Source organism: Coffea eugenioides, chromosome 10 (assembly GCF_003713205.1).
Source record: "Coffea eugenioides isolate CCC68of chromosome 10, Ceug_1.0, whole genome shotgun sequence".
Lineage (NCBI taxonomy): Eukaryota > Viridiplantae > Streptophyta > Magnoliopsida > Gentianales > Rubiaceae > Coffea > Coffea eugenioides.
Genome location: NC_040044.1, coordinates 34,214,573 through 34,225,259, shown reverse-complemented (window position 1 = coordinate 34,225,259; position 10,687 = coordinate 34,214,573).

Here is a 10,687-nt window from a genome sequence, read left to right as displayed (position 1 = left end):
AAAACCGTGTTTGAGCGTATAATGCGGTAATGGCGTCAATTTCACTACGGTTATCGGTTGGGGGTGTAAGACCCACCGTTTCGAAGCTATGGAACAGGGCTACAATAATGTAGAAGACCACTCAATCCAGTTCCTAGCTTAACTAGGTAGAAAATGCCAAATACTAACCCAGAATTCCTAAAACAGGTTCGCAAAACGCAGAAAACTGTAATCGGTATATCTCAGTCCATACAAGTCCAAATGCCGAAATTCCAAAGGCATACGTTAGCTAAGACATTCAGCTACATTTCATCAGAAGACATCAACTTCAAAATCCAAACCAAAACCAGTCAAAATGGCCAATCACTATCGCAGTTTTCGCATTCTGTCAAAAGCAGAACAGCTACAGTAATATCGTCATAACTCATTCTACATTGATCCAAATGACCTGAAATTTTACAGGCATCTTCATCACATCAATACCTACAACTTTCATGTTTTGAGGAAAGTCTAATTCGGCCTCTAACCTAGTGATCTAAAACCGGACAGAATTGGGGATTTTCAAACCCTAACTTTCCAATTTTCCATCCAAATCCAAAATTAGTTGCATTTATCCACATTTCACATCCACTAGAGCCATTATAGTCCATTGCCAATCATCAAAGATGGCCACAACATTAATTTCATATGAAACCAGAAAAATTCCCAAGAAAATAGAAAACTTCACCAAATCACTTCAAACCAAGATAAAACCAGAAATTTCAGCACTTCACTCACTAATAAGCATAATTTAAGCTTCATAAGGTATAAGAGGGTGTTCAAGCTTCACTTACCAAGAAACAAGGGAAAGAGAGATTGTGGTCACCTTTGCTCTTCAAACAAAGTTCACCAACACACTTACTATCACTAGAAGCAAAGTTTTTATGGATTAGCATCTAGTCTAAGCCTTTGGTGATGGAAGATTGAAGCTTATGGAAGCTTGGAAGTTGAAGAATTTCCTTTCTTCTTTGCTCAAAGTGGCCGGCCAACAAGAGAAGAAAAATGGTGATTTTTGTGCATTTTTTTGATATTTATTCCTTTGGTCACAACAAGTCAAGAAATGGAATAGTAAGTCTTAAAAGGCATCAAATGAGAAGGTGACACTTGTCACCTTATTAAATGCATTCCTATCTTTCTTTCCTCTCTCACATCAATCACTTCACACATTCTACTTATCACTTAACACCCGATAAAATTTTCACAGTATCCGAAACTTAACCTTATTGGCCGAATTTTTCCGAACTTTTCGCACTAGTGGGTCCCACGTCCACTATTTACTCATAATTTTCTAAAAAGTCACCAATGCTAGAAAAATCATCTTAAAACTATAATTGCTCATAAAATCCACTAGGAAAATATTTCTAAGCCAGAAAATACAGAAAACATGCAATTAAGGGGAAATAAACCCTAGGAAAATATTAGGGTTTTACGGGTTCTCACACTCTCCCCCCCTTAAAAGAATTTCGTCCTCGAAATTTCTCACCTTAATTCCCGAAAAGGTTTGGGTATTTCTTTCGCATTTCCTCTTCCATCTCCCAGGTGGCTTCCTCAACTCCGTGGTTTCTCCATAGCACCTTCACTAGTGCAATCCGTTTGTTTCGGAGCTCTTTGACTTTTCGATCGAGTACTTGAACCGGTTTCTCTTCATAGGCCAGTGATTCATCTACTTCGATATCCTCCGGTTGCAATACATGGGATGGATCAGGATGGTACTTCTTTAGCATTGCGACGTGAAATACGTCGTGGATTCGAGATAGACTGGATGGCAGTTCCAGTCGATACGCGACCGCTCCAACCCTCTGAAGGATCTTATAGGGTCCGACGTACCGTGGTTGAAGCTTCTTTCCTTTCCCCGTTGTAAGACTTCGTAAAGGTGTGATTTTGAGAAATACATGGTCTCCAACTTCAAATTCCAAATCTTTTCTTCGGTTATCCGCGTAGCTCTTTTGGCGACTTTGGGCAGTTTGGATTCGTTGCCGTATCAACTTAACCTTCTCGTGAGCCTCTTCCATCCACGGAATAGTTGTCGGGTCCAGTGCTTTCTTTTCGCCAACTTCGTCCCAGTAAATTGGTGAGCGGCATTTGCGTCCGTAGAGAGCTTCATACGGAGCCATTTGAATTGACGAATGGAAGCTATTGTTATATGCAAATTCGACTAAGGTCATGTGCTGACCCCAATTGCCTCCAAAGTCCAGAATTGCACTCTGCTAGCATGTCTCGAGATCTAATCGTACCGTTCTGACTGGCCATCCGTCTGAGATGATATCTCTGCTCAATGAGTTTCGTCCCCAGTTTCTTAAATGTTCTGCCAAAAACCGATACAAATCGTGATCCGATCGGAAACCAATACTCACAGGAAACACCGTAATTTGACTACTTCATCCTGTACAGTCGAGTCAACTGTCCATTGAATACTTCAGTCACCGCAAGAAATTGGCGACTTGCTTAATCGCATCCAACGATCACCAAACGCCATCTTGGCCTCTTTCTTCCTCGGTAAACCCAGGAACGAGAGTCCATTAATGGTTCCCACTTCCACTCGGGTATTCTCCAAAGTTGTAAACAGACCCGATGTTTTGATTGCTCTGCGCCTATCACTTGCTGCAAATAGACATTTTTGTACATAGTTTCCGATTTCCTCTTCATATTGTCCCACCATATTCCTTTCAGGTCTTGCATACATCTTGCTCTACCCGATGGATTGCTTACTAAGATCTATGACTTCCTCCAGAAATTTCTCTTTCAATTTGCCTCATCTTTGGTACCACATCGTTCGTACTTTAAAAATACCCTCAGGACTCAAAATTGAAACCTAAGTTCTCCCTTATCTTACTTTCTCTTTCCATTTCCTTACCATCAAATCCTCGCCTTGCGCAGCTCTTTTATAGTTCCAGTAGAGTGTAGCTAACCCTAACATTGCCAGAATATCACCTTATGGCTTCCCTAGACAGGGTTTCCACCGCACACGGATTCTAGCAAAACCCCACTCCTTAATCATTAGCCCTGCTTACGCACCTTACGCAACTCAAGCATCTGCTACCACATTTTGCCTTTCCGATGTAATGATAAACAGTCATAATCTTCAGGAACTCCAATCACCTTCGTTTGCCTCATGGTAATTCCTTCTGGCCGAGAAAAAATATCGAATGACTTGTGATCCGAAAACACTTCGAAGTCAACCCCTATAGTAATGCCTCCACTTTTTCAGCAGCCAAAACACCACTGACGGCTAATTCTAGATCATGCAGTCGGGTAGTTCGCTCGGAAGCTTCAATTTTCTAGAGGCGAAAAGCAATCCACATTCGTTCTGCATTTTTTTTCAAAAAAAAAAAAAAAAAACGCCCCCCCCCCGCAAAAACCCAGTCCTTCTCCGACGCATCCGCATATACTACAACCCATTCCACTCCATTTAGGCAAGCACCAGCACTGGACCATGGTCAGTTCTTTTCTTAATCCTGAAAACTTGTTTCGCATCGGCCGTTCCAGATAAACTGCCCATGCTTTTTTGTCAAGTCAGTTAAAGGTCCTGCCAGTTTGGAAAAATCTTTAATAAACCGTCGGTAGTACCCAGCTAGCCCTAGAAAGCTGCGAATCTCCGTGGGAGTTTCTGGCCTTTTCCAATTTGTCACGGCCTCAACCTTCGCTGGATCCACCGAAATACCTTCGTGGGAGATCACGTGCCCTAGAAACGCTACTCTCTCCAACCAGAACTCGCATTTACTAAACTTGGCGTACAGTTGATGTTCCTTCAATGTCTGCAACACCACTCTCAAATGCTCCTCATGCTCCTCGCGTGACTTAGAGTAGACCAAAATGTCGTCAATGAACACCACGACAAATCGGTCCAGGTAGGGTTTAAAAACCCTATGCATTAAGTCCATGAAGGCGGCGGGAGCATTAGTCAGTCCAAAGGGCATAACGGCGAACTCGTAATGCCCGTATCTCGAGTTGAAAGCAGTTTTCGGAATGTCCTCCTTCCTTATCAACAACTGATAGTATCCCTGTCGGAGGTCCAACTTCGAGAAGACCACTGCTCCTTGCAGCTGGTCAAACAACTCGTCGATGTGGGGCAGTGGATACTTGTTCTTGATCGTAACGTTGTTCAATCCCCTATAATCAATACACATCCTCAACGTTCCGTCCTTTTTCTTCACAAATAGGACCGGAGCTCCCCAAGGAGACTCACTCTCGTGGATGAATCCCCGCTCCAAAAGATCTTGTAATTGCAACTTAAGCTCTTTAAGTTCTGCAGGCGCCATTCGGTAAGGGGTTTTGGAGATAGGTGCGGTTCCAGGTAAAAGATCTATTCGGAATTCTATCTCCCTTTCCGGAGGTAAGGCCACTAATTCATCAGGAAATACATCCGGAAATTCCCTCACTATGGCCACGTCTTCTACTTTTAACTTATCCGTAGGGGGGTTAATTAAGAAGGCCAAAAATCCTTGCGCCCCTTTACTTATCAGTTTCCTAGCTCGAATGCCCGAAATGAGAGCAGATGAGGCTAACCTACCCCTTATATCTAACCTTAAGGTTGCCTCGCCAGGAATGCGAAATTCAACTATTTTCGTTTTACAGTCCAGTTGGGCGTTATATTTGGCTAACCAGTCCATACCCAAAATCACGTCGTACCCCTTAATGGACAAGCTAATCAGGTCTCCTAGAAATCTCCTTTCACCAACCCATACATCACAATCCCTATAAACCATACTAGTCACCAAACGTTGATTCCCCGTAGGTGTACTAACCTCTAAGTCATATGGTAAGCTAGCAGGTTTTATATCGATGCCACACATGAAATCAGGGTTAACAAACGAATGAGTGGCACCAGGATCAATTAAAACTTTGGCAAAGCGGTGGAAAATAGGGATCGTACCTTCCACCACCTCGGAAGACTCTGGGATCTGGTGGGGCTCTAAGGAATATACCCTAGCCGGAACTTTTGGTTTGGCTCCGTCTCCCTTGGCCAATCCAGTATTGGTCCTCGACGGTAGTTGGCTCCCCTTTCCGTCTTGTTTCAGGACCGGACATGTAGCCAGCTGATGGTCCGCACTTCCACACCGCAGGCATTTCCCCAGTTTCCTCCAGCAATTATCCTCGGTGTGGTTTGTCTTCCCACAGTGCCCACAGGGACCGCGAGGTGCAGAAGCCGAGCCACTCTGAACATTTCCCCTCGGTCCTCGCCCAGCTTGACCACCCCTGAACGGAGTCCCTCTGCCTGATCCGGACTGTCGACCACCACCCATGCCCCGTCAAAATTTGGAGGGAGTGCTCTTCTCACCCTGTCCAGAAGTACTCCCAGGAAAGCCACGCTTCTTGGCCTGGAAGTTTCGGACCTGTAACCGTGCACTTTCCACTCGTTGGGCTTTTTCCATTGCCTCGCTAAAAGTAGTGATTTGAGCCGCCGCGAGGTCTTTCTGGATCTCAACGTTCAAGCCCTGAATAAAGCGCCTCACCCGTCGTTGCTCGGTCATGATTAGTTCAGGCGCGAATTTGGACAGGCGGGTAAACTGGCTCTCGTACTCCGCCACAGTCTGAGCCCCTTGCCGGAGCCGGATAAACTCGTCCTCCTTCCTCTCCTGGACTAGAGGAGGGAAAAACTTAGCATTAAATTCTCGAATGAAGTTCACCCAAGTTCTCGGTGTCTGTTCCCGCTCCCATTTCTGCCTAATTACGTTCCACCAGGAACGGGCAGCTCCCTCGAGTTGAAACACGGCAAATGTCACCTGTCGTTCCTCTGGGTAGTGTAGGGCCGCGAATATATCAACCATTTTCTCAAGCCACTTCTCGGCGACGTCAGGGTCGGGTCCCCCAATAAACTTTGGCGGGGAAAACTTTTGGAAACGTTCCAGTGCTCTATCTTCGCTCTCAACGTGGTTACCAGGGTTCCCAGGGTTAGGGTTTGGGTTCTGGCCCTGTTGTTGCACTACTTGTGCGAGTAGGTTGGTCATTTGCTGCATAGCAGCAGCGATTTGCACATTAGGGTCTATTTGGGGTTCAGGATTTGGTCCAGTAGAAGCTTCCCCCGTTTCCCTAACCGGTGTGGGTTGCCTACCGCGCCCGCGTCCCCGACCACTTCGTGTTCCTTCCATAAGTTCACTCGGTCTAGGCAAAAGTACTAAGCCAAAGCAGTAATAAAGCAGGTAAGTATCACATAAACTTTCACATATCACATATTTATACGTCGCAAGCATGAGCACAAACACACATATATACAAGCCAAACATATATATACAAGCAGTCAGTCAAGTACGGCCAAGGCACGTACGTACACAAAAGATCCACCTGAGGATAGGCCTATCAAAAGAAATTTACACGTAGCTAACTCTACATCCAAAACGGTTAGCTAAGGCTCTATCCCTATCCGCCCTATACACCAGACCAAAACTATCTATAACAACTCTAGGAGTCATAACCTAGCCCGAAGATGAGCTATGAGACCCACTAGACGGAGTGGATCCATCCCTAGCCTCAGACCCCGCACAGGAGTCCTTATCGCTCACTCCTTCCACCACCTCGGCACAGAGGTTTAGGATTGCAGCGGCTCGATTCCTCACCTTCCGAGCCCTCTTAGACTCGCGCTCACGCGCCTCCCTCAGCTGGGCACAGAGGTCATCGACTCTATCCTCCGCCTCTAGTACATCGTACTTCAGCTCCTCTATCCTTTTAGCTTGCCCCTCGTTGGCCGCCTTTAACTGATTCACGTCAACCTCAAGCTTGGCATTAGCTTTTGCCAGCTCCTTTCTTTCCTTCACAACAGCCAAAACGAGGGCATTCGGGTAAGCATACTTTTCTTTACACGCGCACCGCCGGAGACGGTTAGACGGGCTCCAACGAATAACGGCCCCCTTTGGCCGGATCTGGTACTTAATCATCGGGAGCGCTACACGGGGTCGCTTGGCCGCAGGGCCATCACTAGGTCCACTGGAACTGTCCATCCTACACCAAAAGTGTAAATAAATAAGAATCAATAAGCTTAAAGACCATAAACAATAAACCCTCAGATCAAGCATTCCTATAACACCCAGGCTAATTCAAACCTAGGCTCTGATACCACCTGTGACAGCCCCACCTTCCCCTAAGGCGAACCAAAGAGGTTAGCGGACTGCCTGCCCAGCTCTCGCCAGGACTAACGGTGCAGTATAAAGCGATCTATCACGTTTTGAAACTTGTAACGCGCGCAACAAGGCAAAAGGGCAAAATATCCCAAAATAAAAGAAACGAACTCCAGAGTCGGCCATGAATAGCAACCGACCCGTCCGAAACCCAACCAAGCATCGAAAAACATATACAACATAACATTAGCCATTTCAAGCCACAACGGCAAGCCAAAAACATTCACTAAGGAAGTACACATTCGATTTGCCTATCAAAAGGAAATGAACCCGTTATACATTAGGGTTTCACTTCAAGAGCAATACAAAAGACATTTACATGCTCAATTCGGCAATTGACTATCCAATCCATTCTCAAAAGTAATTATCACCCTGTAAGGAAAACAAATAACACGGAATGAGCTAAAGCCCAGTGGTATACCACCCAATAAGCAATCAAAGTCATATAAGAATGAACTTTCATTTAAAGTGCACAAATAAGCAATGAAGTAAAACGGTAAAAGGATACGGTCGGCTCTCAAGAGCCCATTTCCACGCTTGCAATCTTGATCCAACCTCATTGACTCTCCGTCAATGTTAAAAGTACCAAACCGTAGACCACCCTTTACTTCCAATCCTTCCACCTAACATACCCCAACCGGGCCCGCACTTCATTTCAGTAGTTTTTGGTAATACTCGAGTTTACCGGAACCAAGGGTCTCATTACCACAAGGTTCCCCAGTACAGTCCCCGTGGCAATTCAATCTTCACGACCAAGCCCTCGCCGGCTCGATCCAATTGACTACCAAACGAGGTTGAGCTCAGTAATACAGTAAGGCCGTTGGACATCGTCCAAACGACACCAATTCAGTTTCCATGAAATGGAATTCACCAACCAATATATCAAGTTCAGTAATGCAATAAAACGGTAACCAATCAGTGACAATATCAAAAGAGGTGAGGGCGGTCAAGTACACCCTCACCTTAATCAATTTCAATATCCAAGTAAGCCATCAAGGCATCACATAACATTTAACAAAGCCACATAGTAACAATTTAGTGAGTGATATACTCACCAAGTGAGAAAGTGGTGTTTCATACACCGTGGTCACCAAGACGTCGTGAGCTATCGTCACGCCCTAGAATCACGCAACAAATGCAATGAGACTCGATAACGAGTCATATAGCAATGCTAAACACAACCCCAATAGGGTTTCATATGCATAAATGTGCATAATAGCAAACCAGAAATTAGAAAATGGCCTTAGTCTTGGCCCCAAATAGAAAACTGTTTTGCCCTTATTATGCGGTAATGGTGTAAAATTCTCTACGGTTATCGGATGGGTGTGTAAGACCCACCGTTTCGAAGCTATAAAACAGGGCTACAACAATGTAGAAGGTCACTCAATCCAGTTCCTAGCTTAACTAGGTCGAAAATGCCAAATACTATACCAGAATTACCAAAACAGGTTTGTAAAACACAGAAAACTGTAATCAGTATATCTCAGTCCATACAAGTCCAAATGCCGAAATTCCAAGGCATAAGTTAGCTAAGTCATCCAGCTACATTTCATCAGAAGACACCAACTCCAAAATCCAAACCAATTCCAGTAAAAATAGCCAATTACTATCGCAGTTTTCGCATTCTGTCCAAAGCAGAATAGCTACAGTAATTTCGTCATAACTCATTCTACATTCATCCAAATACCCTGAAATTTTACAGGCACCTCAAACACATCAATACCTACAACTTTCATGTTTTGAGCAAAGTCTAATTCGACCTCTAACCCAGTGATCTAAAATCGGACAGAATTGGGATTTTAAGAACCCTAGCTTTTCAATTTTCACACCAAATCCAAAATTGGTTGCATTTATCCACATTTCACATCCACTAGAGCCATTATAGTCCATTGCCAATCATCACAACCAACCACACCATCATAATCCAATTAAACCAGAAAAATCATCATAAAATGAAAAACTTCACCAAATCAATTCAAACCAAGATAAAAACCAGAAATTTTAGCACCCTTATCACTAATAAGCACAACATAAGCATCATTAGGTGTAGTAGGGTGTTTCAAGCTTCACTTACCAAGAACCAAGAGAGAAGAAGATGTTGGGCACCTTAATCCTTCAAACAAAGTTCACCAAACAACTTACTAGCTCTAGAAGGAAGAATTTTATGGAGTGAAATGGATGGAAGCAAATGTTTTTGGTTGATTTGCACCAAGTAGAAGCTTGAAAATTGAAGAAATCTCCTTCCTTTCTTGCTCAAGGTGGCCGGCCAACAAGGAGAGAAAAATGGTGAATTTTGTGCAATTTTTGGATATTTAACCTTTGGTCAAAAAAGTCAAAATTGTGAATAGTAATTCTTAAAAGGTATCCAATAAGAAGATGACATGTGGCACTCTATTAAATGCATTCTTATCATTCTTTTCTCTCTCACATCAATCACTTCACACACACTACTTATCTCTTAACACCCGATAAATTTTTCACAGTATCCGAAACTTAACCTTATTGACCGAATTTTTCCGAACTTTTCGCACTAGTGGGTCCCACGTCCAATATAGATTCTTAATTTTCTAAACATTCACCAATGCTAGAAAAAATCATCTAAAAACTATAATTGCTCATAAAATCCACTAAGAAAATATTTCCAAGCCAGAAAATGCAGAAAACATGCAATTAAGGGGAAAATAAACCCTAGGATAATAATTAGGGTTTTACGGGTTCTCACAGTTGTCAACGCAGTTGATGTCCAGCCAGGAGCGGTTCAAGATAGCCGTCAACATGTTTCTGTCAGAATGCAACGCAGCAATGAGGGAGGTGGTGCTGCGCGGCGTCCCGGGGTTCGATCATGTTCTTCGCGTTGCACTTTCCGAGCCACCAATATGAATGGCCGCATTTTGGTTTACCTGGGAATGTATGTAGGGGGTCTAGTAATTTTGTGGTTGTTATATCTTACAGGCAGTGTGTGGTCAATGTATTTGGAGGCAATGTGTAAAACTGGTAGTTCTGCGTCTGGTTTCAGCGCAAATGCCTGACCTTAAGCGGCAGGTTCCCACCAATGTGTTCGCCGTAGTATTGGTGATTATAATGTTGGCAAAACATTTCTATATTTTTAATTGGAATTGCATTACTATGTAAATGTCACCTTATGCGTCATTGTATTTCTTCTTATGTGTGACTTTTTTTGAACTGTTAGTCGTGCGTATCCGATATTCATGAAAGGTAAGTGGGTGGTTTATACAGGTAGCGGCAGCTAAATATGCACAAGTAAATCACCTCTAAGGAGCGGGTGGTTTGTGAAATGCAAGCATGAGTGGCATAAAGACCAGGTAAGGTATGTCATGGTAAATGGTGGAGTTCGTGCAGCAAAGCTGGTAATTGGCAGTGTTTAGTTGTAATGGCCAGTCAATATGAAAAACACTTGTAAATTTGTAAGGGAATGCCTTAAATGCGGTGCTGCTTCAATTTTTCTGTCGAACCAAAAATGGTGCTTTGCCCGATTTTCAAAAAAATTATGGTGCTTTGTGGCCTCGATATTCAGTTCGCCGGTTTCTTATGATGCA